General features: G+C 45.2%; 1 protein-coding gene across 13 annotated transcripts in view; it reads right to left on the minus strand.

Moving 5' to 3' along the window:
- The window catches only part of PDZD2 (PDZ domain containing 2), a 201,269-nt gene extending 196,935 nt beyond the window's left edge, over window positions 1-4,334 (minus strand). For all 13 annotated transcript variants that reach the window (XM_072922595.1, XM_072922594.1, XM_030257570.4 and 10 more), the window contains exon 1: window positions 3,974-4,334. The gene's annotated coding sequence lies outside the window, so the exon portion shown is untranslated. The remainder of the gene's footprint in view (window positions 1-3,973) is intronic.
- Between the last annotated feature and the right edge of the window lie 11,950 nt (window positions 4,335-16,284).

The following is a 16,284-nucleotide window of genomic DNA, read 5'->3' on the forward strand; positions in this document are numbered from 1 at the left end:
TTTTAGACAAGGAAAAGGATAATTGTTTTCTCCTGGAAAGGACCCATAAATTAATTTTATTCACCCAGACCACCTCTGTCATTGCTGCAAGCTGCTGCTGAAGGACCACAGACTCTGCCCGAGATGACACCAACCACATCACATGCAAATCTCCAGCTCAGAGCAGTGGTAACTGCACAACATAGAATGTCTTGTGACACGGTGAAGGTCATATTAGACTATTTGACCTTCAGGCTAAATTTATCAAGTCAGTGGAATATATTAATAACACAGTTTTTAATTAAGACAACATCATAGAAAGAGCAACTCTGCTTGGTCCATTGCAGATCTGTATTAAAGTACAATATTCATTTAATCACTTTTGTGCATGATCTAGTTAAAATTAGCCGGGAGAACTGTTACTATAGCACATGGGTAATAGAAGCAGAAAGCTGAGGCTCACCAAAGCTAATCCACTGCACTTCATTACAAGCACAGCAGCCTCAGCAGGGCCAGACACGCCAGTGGGGAGAGGCACAAGAGGGAACGCTCAAGCATAATACATGCTACAACTCAGACCTTAAACAACAAAATGCAGCTCATTACCCTGCTACTGTTTTGACAGAAACAGACCCCAAATTACTCATGTGTTGCTGCTATTTTCACCCCATCAGCAGTCGGGTATGCCTGAGTCAGCACTGGACACACTGTCCAGCCTGGTGTAAGGCAGTGCCAGGCTTTCCCAGGCTCTGTGCAAGACCCAGCTGTCACAGAGACAAGGGGGGCAAATCCATAAAAACACTCTTTTATACTCCTTCTCTGCATACGTTAAATCTACGTGCTTATTCCTGTTTACATTATGAGGTGTATGTCATAAAAGAGCTTACAGGATGTGTACCGCAGCCAAGTTAATATTGCTGTTGGAGCCTCAGCCTCTGTATTTCCTGACTTAACATTGCCCAGTTAAAACTACTTGTATTTTTTTTTTTTTTTAATTCTACATTCGTCTAATGGAGTTTATGAGTGGTTTGAACTCATTTCAGGTAAGAATGCTATACCGAGCACCCACAAACACCTGCAGGAAACCCAGCAAGAGAACAAGTTCTATACTGGAGACAATAATCATATACAGAAATATTAGCTAGTATAGAAATATGTACAAGTATAGTATAGAACCTACTTTTAACAACAACATTCAGAACAGTTTAGAAATGTGTCTGCATTATAAGACCTGTTACTGTGGTGAAACCCAGACCTTTTCATTTAGGGCAGTTCAACTGTCCTTTCAGGACACAAAGTGTGCAATGTGCAAGAATTATAATTAAAAAAAAAAAAAGGAGTTTTTTTTCCACAGATGTCATGACTTGGATTTTAAAGGCAGGAAGCATTTCCCAATGCTTGTGCAGATGAGCTAAGACAGATGTACCTTATATTAAAGCCTTCCCTACCTCCCTACACAAGCACTCTTGCACCCAGCCAAAATCCTGCCCAGAGATGTTCCCTATTTCACAAAGCTACTGAAAAGCTAGTAAAATACCCATGGCAATATCATGAAGATATGCAATAGCTTTTAAATTTGACCCTTACAACATAAAGGTTTGATGTCACCAGCATTGCCAAATAACCCCTGCAGTAGATACCTGCCATGCAAGATAGCTGCAGCTCTCTGCATTCCTAGGAAATCCTTTGCAGTACCACTTAGACTCTGACCTTCTCTCCCTACTTCAACTCATTTGAGACAATCAGTGTCTTGATTTCTACCCTGAGAAGCCTGGGCACAGCTCTGCTGTGCTGCTGGCAGAGCTGCTGGCAGATGCATTTGCCAGCTCAGGAGCTGGTACACCAGACTAAACATCTACTCACATATCAAGATTTTTAGACTAGCATTCCCCTGTCAACATTTGCAAGGGAACATAGAAAAGACCTCATGTCATGAAAACCAAAATACTTTAAAAATAAAGAAAAGGAAGAAAAAGAAATCCTTCTTGCTTCTGTAAAATGTTCGTGAGTTTTATAAAAGTTTTAAAAAATAGGTTTCCTCCAGGCTAGGCACTGAATAATTTTAAAGAAAAAAAGACTTCAAAGACACATTTTCCATTCTATTTGCATTCAGGCATTTTGTTTTTCCGAAAATTATTAACTCAGTAATATCGGTAATATCACAGGCTGTTCTTCCACTTGGCATGAGATTTGGCTACCCAGATAATTCATTGAGTGCAAAGACCCATGGAAGAGAGGGAGAAGGCACTCTACAAAAGTTTGTGAGTCATCCCAAGGGATTAGCACAGTATTTGCAAGGACATGCATCCTGCACATGAACGTGAGAATTGGAGAGGGTGTACAGGCATTGCAGTGTGCCTCAAAATGAAGGCAGAAGAACCTATACCAAGGCTGCTGAGCACTCTGGTAACAGCACCCTGCTCACAACAACTCCAGTTGCCCCTCTGCCAGCAGTAAAACAAAGCCCAAACCCTGATGTCTCCACTAAAGGTGGTGAGGCTGGTGCAGGGACAGGGCTTGAACCCATTGCACTGGCCAGAGCGCACCTGCATCTTGTGTCAATCCCCCACAAATTCCCACAGCTCCCAGGGACAAGGGAGTGAAGGCAGTTCTGGGAGGATTTGTCTCCCAAGGCTTCACAACGCTCTTTCCCAGGGAGAAGCAGCGAAGATTTGACAGCCCGTTGAGAGAAATTCACGAGCGTTGCTGTTCATTAAAAGGATACCGATGGAAAGCACTGAGGTTAACGGGATGGGCTATATTAAGCCCGTTTACAGCTTTACGGCGCCTTCAAAGGGGCATCAGAGCTTTTTACCACCATGTGGAATGGTCAGATAGTTACAAACTGAGACAGGTTTAAGAGAGTGCCCCAGGCCACCCGAAGGAGAGACAGCACAGTTAAAGAGTTTGAGGTCAGCTCTTAATGCTCTCCTTTTATATATAGCTCATCCACAACTGTTCCCCGGCTTACAATACTGCCTATATCACAGCCTGCTTTGTGCGAACAGGAGAATTTAATGGCACAGAGAACTATCTTCTGATGATTAGGGGGGAAAAATCGGCCAAATGCTTCATGCTGTCTGATTTTATTAAACTGCACCCTACATGGAAGTGGGAGGTGGTTGCTGTTTTTTCTGCAACGACAGCCCCTCTTCCTCACATCCCCGAGTCCTCTGCACTGCAAGACAGTAACAGGCACTGTCACAACATGACCTAATCCACGCTGGGAGATAGGACAAAGTGTCACAGCAGGTGATGGAGCTGTCCCTCGCCCCCCAGGCAGGCAGGCACGCCGGGATTAGCAAAGCGAGGGCTGGTCAGAGACCCTACAAGCACCCCCAGATCAGGGGATATGGGCCACTCACCCCCAGAGGAATGAAACCCCACCAATCCCGGCAGGACGGACCCTATCGACACCTGCCCCATTGACCTACAGAGCGATGGACCCCACTGGTCCCTGGGCATGGACTCCTGCAAATCACCCGCCTCCTGAGGACGGAGACCCAACATAATGGGGTTCGCATTCCCCTGAGCCCCTCTAGAGGAGATGCGACACTCAGCAACGATGGGCATGGAGCCCCAGGGATCACGGGAGAAGTGTCACCCCACTGGCACATGGAGGAGGGGCTGTTAACCCGTACGAACAACTCTGGGTAAGATGAAGAGCCTCAGTACCGGGGTGGGGAGATGCACCCTGCCCTCTCGCAGGAGACGGAGCCCCCAGGCAACTGGGGGAGGCACCCACGACCCCCGGCAGATGCAGCCCCGGCGGTAGCGGCGAGGGGGGCTGCCCTCACCGTCCGCCGGCGCATGAAGCCCCCGGTGCCGATACCGGGATGACCACAGTGACCGTCGGGCGATGCAGCCCCCGCGTCCCGCTGCGGCAGCGCGGGGAGAGCGCCCAGCCCAGCCCAGCCCAGCCCAGCCCCGCGGGAGCGAAGCCGCCGGCGGGGCAGCCCCGGCCCCGCCGCCCCGCGCCGCGCCCCCCACTCACCTCGGCGGGACGGCGGCTCCGCGCCCGACACCTGCCCGGCGTGCCCGGGGCAGGCGTGCCCGGGGCAGGCGCACCCGGCCCGGCGCCGCTGCCTCGCCGGCTGGCGCGCCCGGCCCGGCCCGGCCCGGCCCGCGGAGCGGCGGGGGCGGCCCCGGCGGGCGGGAGCGCGGGGATGCCGCGAGGGGCGGCCCGGCGGGGTGGGCGGGGCTCCGCTTCCCTCCGCGGGACACCTGAGGCCGGGCGCGGGCCGCGCCGCGGGGCCGGCGGGCGCTGCTGGAGCTGCGGCCCCCGCCGAGCCGGCGTTGTTCTCTGACAGGGTTTTAGTGTTTCAGGGCACATCGGGATTGTTTCAAGTCCTTTAAACGTTTCCCTTGTATCGCTTTTCTCTTCGGTTCTCGCTCAGCAGGCACTGCTAGTTCCAAGGATGATTTAAATGAACAGTGAAATACTTTTTTTTTTTTAATCTAAGCTGATCCTTTCTAATATTTTAATAAAGTTCTTTTTATTCTTCAATAAAATCCTCAAGATTATCAAAATGAAACTGCATTCTAATGTGTTCAGTTGTTTTTTCATGTTCACTTTCCTTCAGCACTGCAAAAGGGAATGGTCAGTGTCTGCTTTCTTTCAAGCCAGAATCCCTTCCTGACTCATGGCCCTGTACAAGGCTCCAAGAGTGTGTTTCCACCACTGCTGTTCTAAAATTAAATTTGAAATAAACAAAAAAATCAGATAAACCAAAGTGTCTCTAAAGTATTGTCTTTATTAAAGACTCTGTCAGGTAATCATGTTACAATTTGGCCCAAATGCTCTGCCTATCACTTCTTTGAAGATGATTGCTCGTGATGGCAATGTCTGGGCTGATAACTAAATCAAGCTCAGCATTTAGAGCAGTGGGTTGTCTACAGGCACTTGTTGCAGTGACAGGCTCGCCACAAGATACCAGGCAGTGCCTTAGGACTCTTCAGCACGGAAGGATGCTGTGAGCTGAGCTGAATTGTTCTGTGAATGCATAAAGCTTCCATGCAAACAGAACAGTACTGCAGAGCACAGCCCCGACCACCCTCTATGCAGAGCAGTGAGGTTTGCCTGGTGTCGCCAATGCCATAGCATGCAACGAGAGAAGAAACCCAACCCCTTTCACACTGATGAAGTCCAGGATGAGGTGCAAAAAAAACAGGCGTCTGGTTCCTGTTGGTTACCTTGTTTCCGCAAGGGAATTCCAGGCACATGGAGTGAGCCACAGCTGCTGGGATTGGCAGGAGAGCAGCTCCCAATGAACAGAGGTTTTTCCACCAACAATGCCGGCAAACAGGCTGACACCTTGCCAGACCCCATTAACCCTCAGCATTCAGGAGGACCTCGTCCCACCCTGGTTTTCCCCTGCATCTTCACTCTGAAGTGTGAGCCTGTTAGGTGGCTACCTGTGCAGCCAGGGTTAATCCAGCCCACAATTCAATGAAATGTCAGTGGCAACGGACTTGGGGGTGCAACATGTTCTGCCACTGCTCTAGACCCCATGCGGCCAATGCTACCCTGTGCCCTTGCCAGTACAACATCACAGCATATAAAGGCCTCTAAAAGCACTGCTACATTAAACTTTTCCACCATTTTCCATTACTTTTTCCCCCTGTTTCTAGGAACCTGCCTTTGAATGATGCTCAGTTCATTATTTGTCCCCATGAGAACAGACATGCTTGCAAATCACTCCTCTGTGCTGCCAGGTAGCTCTCTGGAAATGGTGCTGGCTCACAACAGCAAAATGGATGATAAAGTGAAGCAGGATAACTCTCAGAATAATACCTTTTGACTCTCCAGTTCAAAACTGTGATTATATCCCAGTGGGACATGAAAAATTCCCAGAGGGCCCTTGGCAACCAGATTGCTGACTCCTTATTTCAGAGCACAACTTTCCCTTTGTGATCAGTTCTCCTGGGAAATAATATCCAATAGACATGCAAATGTTATTATTAACTTTAGCAGCAGTGTATGGATAAGAATCACCAATATATACATGCACTGACTTCTGATGACTCATTATCTTAATTTTTTTAAGGTACACAAATCCAGCCTATTTGCACGGCTCACTAAGGCAGAAGAGCAGATTATGCCTGAATCATTCTTATTCATTTCAGAGGAATTCTGTTCATTTCAGGGGTTACACCAACAGAGAAGTGTCATGGAAAAGGACTGGTTTATCTTTCTTTCCTCCCATATAAAAGTATCATTTAAATATCTCTAAAATTAGTCATGTCCATTTTCCCCATTTTCTGCATCAATTGCAAGACAATATAAAGCACACATGGCCAGGTGCTCCTGCTGCAGAGCATTTGGCCTCTGGCAGGATTACACACTAGAGTCAAAGCTGATGCTCATAAACAATGTCTTTTACTAAGCTTTCATGGGCAGCTGTTGGCCTTTGGCTTTGTGATGTAAATCAATCACTGCTTACATCTTCTGATTTCAGGCCAAAAGGTGGAAAAGGATACTGTGCTATATGTGTTAGGTTTATTCTGCAAATTGCTATGGAAAGGTCGGCTTTATCCACCACCAGAATCAGTCATTCTGGAGGCTGACAGCAATATTTTACATTCTCCTGTTATACATCTGAGAAACACTGCTTTTCCTACTGCTCTTACTGAAGATTATGCACCTCTTATGCAATATGAGCATCAAAATCCTAATTAAATGGGGTTTCAGGAGTATAGATCTCCTGATGTTGATACATAGGAATTGCAGTACTTGTATTTTGCAACCTGGTCAGATGTTGATAGCATCAGTAGCATTCTGTGTTTTTCTCAGACAGCAGCTGAGTAGAGATTTAATATGTCCCTCAATGTCTTTAATACTACACCTTCCAGGGAGTGCCCAAAGTCTAGTTTTGTATTGCTTTAGATAAAGGAAGAATGCTGAAACTAAAACAGTTAACTGGAAGCCATAGGAACCTTAAAGAGATTCTGGAGCCCAAGGAAAAAGTGAAAATCCAGACAGCAGAGAGAAAGATCAGGTTAGGCCAGTGGAATAATATTCAGCTTTTGAGATCCAAATGCTCCTGAGATCATACAATGTTGTGTGACTGTATCAGCAGGACTAAACTTCAGTAGCATATTTTCTGAAACATGGAGTACTTTCAGAGTTGCTACACAGAAGAATTTTGTCATCCTAACAACATTTTATCTCAATGCCATCTTCAGCAATCTATAATTTTGTTACATTTTCCAAGAGCAAGCAGGATTTTCTGCCCTGACCCATGCCATCCTGGCAGCGTCCATCTTCTGCTGAGCTTTGGGGATAGCTGGACAGCATCCAGCAATTCAGGCAGATCAGCTGACCTGCCCTCACCACTCCCTGAAGTCCCCAGATGTGGGGGGGTTTACATTATTCTGAAGTTTTCCTGTAGCTGACTTGATAGGTCTTTTTTAGTGGCTTGGGGACAAACTGTCTAGAAGTAGGTACAGAATAAGGTGTAAAGGAAAAAGCACAGCATCATCATATCCAGGTAGGGTGCACATAATGCTGCCACCACTGACAGCAAGAAGTGGGGCAATATATATCTGGGACTGATCAACCTGAATTATGACTGTCTCCTAGCAGCTTCCAAATTTCAGGCTGTGGTTTAAAAACCGCAGCATGAGTCCTGACACATTGTGAGCTCCACTGACAAGACTTGTGCTTTGCTGTGTTTATGGAACAAAACTGGTACCTTTCATTTTTATTATGATATAATAATCTTCTCTCTCATCTTATATCTGCCCTTTGCACAGACTCCCCCATGGACATAGCTAGTATGAAATAGATCAAGGACAAGCCACCACTGGCTGTGCTATTGTAAATTCCATTCACAAGGAGGCTAAAATGAACTATTCTACATGGAAAAATTAACCAGCATGATTATAGTAATAACGCAAAGTTATCATGATCCTCAGGTGGGCACACTGTTCCAGTTTATTTGGAAATAATTACTTCAAAAGCAGAGCAATTTTTCCAGGATGCTCTCTTACTTTGAAGGAATGTATCTGTCTTGCTTCCTCTGCAGCAGCAGTGACAATGATTTTCTTTGCATAAGCAAAGCCCAAGAGAGGGAACACATTACATATGTCTCCTCCATAATGTGCCGCAATAAGTATGAGACTAAAAGGGCTGAAAAAGAGAAATCTTGGAAGTTGGATAGAGCCTTGCACAGAAAATGAAGAGTCACACCAGGCTTGGAGCCACAGTCACAATTTGGCTCTGAGCAGTCTTGTGTCATCTGTAGCAGTGACACTCCACTTTGTTCCAGCTTTGGTTTGGATCATCAACCACAAACAGGAGCAGCAATAATGAAAAATAATGATTCTGATCCAATATTTTTTCACTCCTTTCTGAAACTCTACATCTTTATGGCAAGGGGAAAAAACAAGCTAAGAGCTGTGGATCCATCAGGAGGGGTTTCTCTCCATTTAAAAGTCTCTCCTGGATTTTCATAGACAAACCACAACCTTAACTAGGATGTAAAGGTCCTCAGATGCAATGGGTTTCCCTCAGAGCACAAAAGTGGTCAACCCCTAAGAGGTATTTAATTTTAATTAGCGTGATACAAAAGCATAAGTGCCTCAAACATATGGGGTGGAGAGGTAAAGGCAGGAAGCAAAAGGGCCATTATCAACAAGATTTAAATTTTAAAATGAAAAAAATATACATTAGGTACATTTGCTCTATATTTTTTGTGGAACTCACACATTAAATTTTCATTTTCTGCAAAAGTCTATGATATGTACTTTATATAAATAATTTAAGAGACCAAAGTCAATATTACTAGTCAGAGTCTCAGATTCAAACATGCAGCTACAACTCTTCATAGAAATATTATTTTTCCAAGCCCCTGAGAGTAAAAGCTTTAGATTACTTTGGTGTATATAAGACACAGTTCTCTAAAGACACTCTTGCATAGAATTCCAAGATCAACACGTGTTTCAGTTTCAGAGGACAAATTCACTCACTGGATGATCTTGACTGTAGACAAGAGACCAAAGAAATAGATAGATAAATCCTAAGGTTAAAATAAATCAGCCACTAGAGATCTTAGAGCTTCTCATCAAGGTAAGATTTTTTTTGTTAATTTCTAATGTCTAATTTTGCTAATTTGATCATTTCAGCAAATTAGTTATCCTCTTCTTTATATTGTACAGAGTTTATCTGTCTTCTCTGACACTGTGTTTGTTTTTCTTTGATTTCTGTTATTAGGTAATCAATTCCTCCATTTGCCTACAGAAATGCCTCTGTGTGTCTTAAGAATTCATTAGATTTCATTGTTAAGTATTTGGTCACATATATAGAGTCATTTACCATTTGAAAAGCACCTTCTTCGATTTGAACTTCATCTTTGTACTAAAGTCTTTATCTGTTCATACCTATAGGAGAAATCAGAATATTTTATTTACAATAGTTGAGTGTGTGCTGTCTCGACAGGATGATAAGAAAAGCACTGATTGAAGCCTTTCTGCATAGCGCCAGCACCAAGGAGTAATCAAATAACTGCAATAGATACTAAGCCTTGGTTAAACATTTCCAGAGTAATCTCTCAGCAGGGAATGCCCACAGCCTTAATGCACAAATAGCAGAGGCAGTGCCTAGTCAGTATCACATTAATCAGGGGCTGTGCAAAGAGAAGTGTTTTAAGAGATTAGGGCGTTCTGGAGAAGCACTGCCCCAAGGCTACCCAGCTGCCAGCACTCCCCTGCTCCTGGGTACTGGCACTGCTCCTGCTTTCCCTCTGCTTTATCCAACACGGCCTACAGTCCACCAGAACCAAAGGGATCATCCTGATTTCATAACACAAATAACCAGTCTGGTGTCCTCCTTGCAGGAAGCACTTGCTGCAGACAAATCGCTTAAACAGTCTACTCGTTGTTCAATAAAATGCTTGTCACACATGTTCATCATTATAAGCCTTTGCAGTCAGATAGTACCATTCTTCTGATGAGCTCAGCCTACAAATTTAGCTTGAATCTGGTCTGACATCTGCCTCCAAGTATGCTTTGATTTGAAAAATCACATTAAAACCCAGCCTAGAATTGTCTCTGCTTATGCATGTGGGTCTCTGTGTGCCTGGACACATGGATAGAAATTCCTAATATTTCAGTGTTGTTTGAATGAGTGCTGAGCACTGCAGGCCATCTGCCAGTAACTATTTTTCTAAACTTAGAAAAAAGTAAGGAAGGAAGAGATATTTTAAAGCTTTTGCTCATAACAGCAGTGATTTTTCTGGAAATTCAAGCAGCTCTGAAAGGGATCTACCATTTCCAAAGGCAGCTCTCACTCAACAGGTTTTTTTGAGTTCTCCATAACTATATGTCTTTATATTCTACCATGTCAAATAAGGACAAAAAATTACGTTTTCATCCCCAGGGTCCATATGGCAGATGCCTGTCCAAGACATTTGGAATCTCAGATGTAAAGTGCTGAAGAAAGGAAAAATCATCTTGTTAAATGAGGGCAAAGCAGAAATTAGGTGCATTGTCAGAATGTCTTAGTGGATCTGGAAGGTCTCTGTAATACTGCATATAGATGTTCAATATTCATGAGAGACTTTTTAATCTGTCAGTTTTTAACAGTATAGGATATGCAGAATCCTTTTTTGTTTATATTTTTTTGTTCCTAGAGATTTCTCCCCAAATTTAATTTGTTACAATTAGAAATCCTTCATCACAAAACTTTTCTGGGGAAAAAAACAAAACTAAAAACATCCAGAAGAACAATAATATCACTAACTTCATGGGCTGCAGTTAGTATTTATCAGACTCCCATTGCAGAGCCACAGCAACCTTTCTGAATATCTTTTCATTGAGGCATTTGCACTGTAACATTTGATTTTGTATTTATTCTACATCATTGTTGAAAACAAACAAGCAAACAAAAAAAAAAATCCCCAAAAATAAACATAGGAGGAAACAAGAGAGCTCCAAAACTAGCACAATACTAACTGGTTAATGAAAAAATCTGCATGCTTGAATTCTGTAGTCCTCAGAGCATATGCTATAGAGACCTGTGAAGCAGCAAAAATCTCTCAGAGCTTCCAAATCTTCCCTCAGTGGTCATTTCTAGCAACCAATATTTGCTTTGCCTTTTTTTTTTTTTTTTTTTTTTTTTTTTTTTGGTGAAACATGTTGTTATTCAGCCTGAACTACCTGGGGTCTAGAATTCTGAAAAAAGTTAATAAAAAATGTTTTCTACACAGTTCTATTTTTGTATCGTACCCAAAGCTCTGCAAGCCAGAGCTGTTACTTCAAATAAATGCTTTTCTGTGCTATTGAGACACAGGTGCATTTTAACAAGCAAAAGAAATCCAAAGGACCTGTGAATCAAAAAAATCTGCAGAAATCATGACAGAGAGGAAGAGACAAAAAGACAGACCTAGAAAATTAAACTGCTACACTGCTCCTGAAGGAGTGCAATTTACATTGATGAAAAATGTCCTTGCAAATAACATCATCAAAAAACTTCCAAGAGATGAAATGTCAAATACTAATGCAATATTGCTAAATATCCCCCATACAAATCCCATTTCAGTGATATTAAAGAGTCAGAAGGTAGAGAATTACCATCTAGAGAAGGGAGGAGTGAAGATATGCCTGAAGAGAGACGGGTCCAGCTGTGGGCCAGAATCAGCAGCGTGTTAGGTTCTCCAGCCTGGTGAATTCCCACATGGAAATGAATCAGCACAAAAGATGTTTATATGCCTATTTCTTTCTGAGAATGAGCCTGCTCCTTATCATGAATCTGTCAGGTTTAATGGAAAGCTTGGACTGATTTTGAGTAAATTTGCTTGGAGTAAAGAAGCGTAAGTGCCATAAACACCGTGAGTATCAAAGGGGTCTAAGTGACACTTGTGTGATCCAAGTGGCTGATATGCAGGCAACCAAAGGCCTTTGCATAAGCTCATTTCTTTTTTTTTTCAAGACTTCCTTGCCAATGTCAGTCTGAACAAGTACCTGGTGCCAAAGGGATCCAGGGACACCCCGGTGCAAACCCATCACTCCTCACCTGCACAACACAGCTCAGCAAGCAGCTGCTCCTGCTCCACTCCTTTAGGGAGCTGCAGCACCACAGATCTGCCCACAGGGGAGGAAAAGGCAACACAGCAATGGGTTGGTAACTCCCACGTACCCAGTCTGCAGGCTGGGAATGGGGTAGAGGCACAGGAGCCTCCTCCCATCTGGAGGCCAGCAGAGAAATAGCCCCATCAGGTCTTTATTTCAAGGGGGCAGGCCTGCTTGGGAGCACCTAAAGGCTGTGAAAACCTTGGGCTCTGAGGTCTTGTGTGACAGCCTGGGCTCTGCCAAGTTTCTGTCTTACAGACCAAACACTCTCCTGTCTGCATGGAGGCCACTGGAATGTGGGACTGTGTGTACAGATACAACTCTGAGGTTGTAGTTCCCGGCTGGTGGAAGGTCACTGAGCAAATGCCATTTCTGAAGGTGCCAGATTACATACTGGTAGACCTACTTCTGACAACTTCTATCAGTCACTTTCACATTCCTCCCTAGCCCAAGACATAAAGTTGGTCACATCCCCTCCTGGCCTGGCATCCTGACTGCTATGGGACACCTGTGTGACTGGGGGTACTGAGCACACTTATCTGCCCAGTCTCATCCCATCACTCTCTTGTGCAGTCACTCCTGACTGTACTCATCTGGATGGTGGTAGAGAAAGCACACAGAGCCTCGGGACCATGGTTCACCAGCTTAGGTCAACACAGGTACAACAATGAGGACAGCTGGCATTCATTCACAGCACCACAGAATCATTTGTGTTGGAAATGGGCCAGTGTCATCAGGGCCAGCCTTGGACAAACACTATCATACCAACCAAACTCCAGCACCAAGTGCCACAACCCAGCCTTAAATATTGTACCTGTGAGTGTAAACTTCCAAAGTTACTGAGCTGCAAACCACATTGGTCTAGGAGATCAAGAAGGGTTTTCCACTCTGCATTTCTGCATGGTGCCCAGGCCTGGAGAATGCTAGTCCAAGGCGAGGAGCCTGCTGTGGGCCACCATCCTGGCTGAAATGCTGACCCGACTGTGATTCAGAGCCCTTGTTCAGCTGTAATGAAAAAGTGAGACTTTTGCAGAGAAAAATTTAATTGAGAGCAACATCAAAGCTATTGCTGTGGGCAGAACCCACCCGCTGTGGCAGGTAGAAGGCTTCCCAGAGCAGCTGAAGTGGAGGAGCCCACATTGGCTTCCCTTTCCTCTACAGCTGTAATGCAAAAAGAATATGCCGGGTTGCTTCTTGGACAGAGAACTTCAAGAGGAATTCACTGCTTGACAGCCAAGCTCTGCCTATCCTCTGTTTCTGCTGGCATCTCTTTGAGCTGCTGCAGCTCTGTGTAGACTAAGTGGGGACTGTGAAGCCCTGACAAAGGAGAGGGAACCAGTGGGATATTTCTATTTCTGGAATTGCCCATTAGAGAAGCTATTCTGTGGTACTCGGCATGCCAGCACACTTTAAAAAAATAAATAGGAACAAGAATATTAGCAGAGGAGGCATATGTGGCTTCAAGACCATGACTCATCGGGTTAAATCAACCAGCTGAGGTCAGTGCTTCTATTTATCAGCTTTTAGTTGCAAGAATGGCAATGGGGACAGTGATTCTATTACTTAAATTTTACATGCTGTGAAAAATACGGCAGTGATTAATGTCTGTAACAGGCAGCTAAATGTGCTGCTTTTAGAATCAAGAAGCTATTTCAAGGTCAAGAGTTTTAGTTTTCTTCCTAAAGTGGGTTTTCGACTGGAAGGGAACTTCACACAGATTTCAGGGTATTTATGGGCAATAAAAATATTTTTTGTTCTCATCATCATCCAAAACCAGCTGAACTACAGCTTGATAAGAAAAGCCCCACTAATTGCACTTCCGGAGTCAGCCATCATTTGTGAACTGTGGGACCATGAAAGCATTGACAAACACGAAAGCAGTGACAAAAATGACAGCATTGACCATGAAAGCATTGACAAACATGAGGATATCTTAACAAATACAGAAAATATTTCTGTGATGTACTGTTGGACTTCTCTCTGGTGACCCAGAATTTGGCTACCAAGAATACTCAACTTAGGCAGTCTGTACCCTGGTCATTTATACTATCAGTGTGGGGGACTCTGGACTACATGCTGCAGGGACAGAGGCCCTCGCCCTTGGTTTGCTCATGGGCTGCTACTGAGGGCACATTGAAACTCGGGCTTGAATAGGTGGGGGGAAACCACCTGTTTGAGGAAGGTCCACTGCTGCTGCCAGGACACCGCATACAGATCATTATGATAGCTGCAAACAGCCTTACATTCCTGCTGTCTTAAATGTGAGTTGTTAACATTTTTGCTGTGAAATTATCCCATTCTGGTCCTTAGTGTCAAATTAAAAATAAAAATAAATAAACCAGACGTATTGCTGATGGGAGGACAGAAGTCTTTTCACAAATCCATGTACCATGTGATTGAGCAGGAGAAGAGATGCCCTGCTCTCTTCCCTTTCACCGTGAAAGCATAGGATGATGACAAGGCAAGCCCAGAGCTGGAGAGTAACTACATTATCTGCAGTTATCTCCGATTCCCAGCAGAGAAGCAGAGGTAAGTTAAAACCGAGTGACTCATGCCTCTGATTCACCTCCCGCGGCCGCTGCCCTTCAGCCGTGCCGCTGCCGCACGGGCAAAGGGAGCTGGGCGGATCTACCCAGCGAAGCCCAGACTGATCCGGCAGGGGAGCTCACCGCAGGATGGCGTGGGAGCCAGAGATTGTGCCTCGCTCTGGTCTCTGTGGGTAAAACCCAGCGCAGTAACCGCGGGACCCCAGCCCTGGAGCTCCAGCCCAGCGCGCACGGAGCAGCCGGAGGGCGAGGCCGGCCCTGGCCCTGGGCAGTGCGGCTGGGAAGCACCGACGGGAGCGCAGCCGCCCGCGGGCGCGGTCCCGGCACGGGCCAGAGGCTGGGCCACACACGGTAGAGCTCCCCGGCTGCCAGCCCAGCAAGGAGAAGGCTGAAGGGTCTAGCCAGCCCCTCCAGGCGTCTGGGATGGTGCTCCCAAAATGTGTCTCTCCTCCCTCACTCGTGCCCTGCTCCTGCAGCAGCCGTGCTCCAGAGACAAACCCCGTCCCTGCAGCACTGCCCAGCCCCGTACACCTGCGGCTGTGTCTGCCTGCACCTCCCAGCAGCCAGACACAGCCACCGGAACGCGCAAAACTTCCATGGTAATTACAGCAAACCGTGGTGCCGGTCGGGCCTGTGCGCTGTGATTGCCGGCAGCAAAGATAAAAACCTCCGTGCATGCTCTCAAAGCTGTTTGGATGATAACCCCGCTCAGCTCAGGGCTCTCTGCAGCAACACCCGTCTTTCCGCAAAGTCAGCTTGTGTCCGTGTGGGGTTTTGTGCAGCGCTACCTGCTCACTCATTCTTCAAGTGTTTTGTTTGTTTGTTGAATTTTTCTTTTTGTTTTCTCTTGAGGTCAACTTTCAAATAAGATACTTTGGTAAGATTTTCTCCCTTAAAGCTCTCACTAGGCACCACTTCCAAGGTTTACACTCTTGAATTTCATTATTTCTGATGGAAACTGCATGCATCCCAGGTCCCTGGAGCATTGGGAGGAGGTGATTTAACTACTAATGTCAGTCTGATAATTTGGTACCTGGGTTTGGAGGCTTACTCTGTGGCTGGTTCTCCACTAAGTGCTTGGTGTGTTGAATTTTTCATGGGTAAGACATCTATGACTAAGGCATCCAGAAAGATTATTCTTTTTAAGTACAGGTTAGGTACTCTTTTATTTGATTTGTGTGGGTGTTATTTCACTCAGCACTCGTGTCTTGTGACCCACTTACAGGTTGAAACAGGCTCTAGTGAACTTTCATGCCTTTATATTCCTGTTGCTCTTAACTTACCCCCCCGCAAAAAAAAAAAAAAAAAAAATTAAAAAACCCAACAAAACAAGAAACCAACTTAAACCAACCTCTGAGACAACTATCTTTGAGGTATAAATCAGAAATGGCTCTTCTATGAGTGATTTTACAATCACTTTTACAAGTGATTGTAAAAGTGTTCAACTTGTGTGTCTCATGGGCTGTGATGGCAAAGTGGGGTCCCAGCAGGTCTTGGGGTGCATTTTCCAGAATGGTAACTAGTGGAAGGGACTGTCATGAGCTTTTTGTTAGCTGTTATAAAAACTCATGTCCCACATCCAAGAGGATCACGGATGCAGGGCATCTCCAGATTTACTTGTGGCATTTGGGGTCAAGCCGCTGCAAAGGCTCAGGTGCTTCTCCAAATTCTCCCCCAGGCAGACAAGAGC

Source organism: Taeniopygia guttata, chromosome Z (assembly GCF_048771995.1).
Source record: "Taeniopygia guttata chromosome Z, bTaeGut7.mat, whole genome shotgun sequence".
In the NCBI taxonomy this organism is placed as follows: domain Eukaryota; kingdom Metazoa; phylum Chordata; class Aves; order Passeriformes; family Estrildidae; genus Taeniopygia; species Taeniopygia guttata.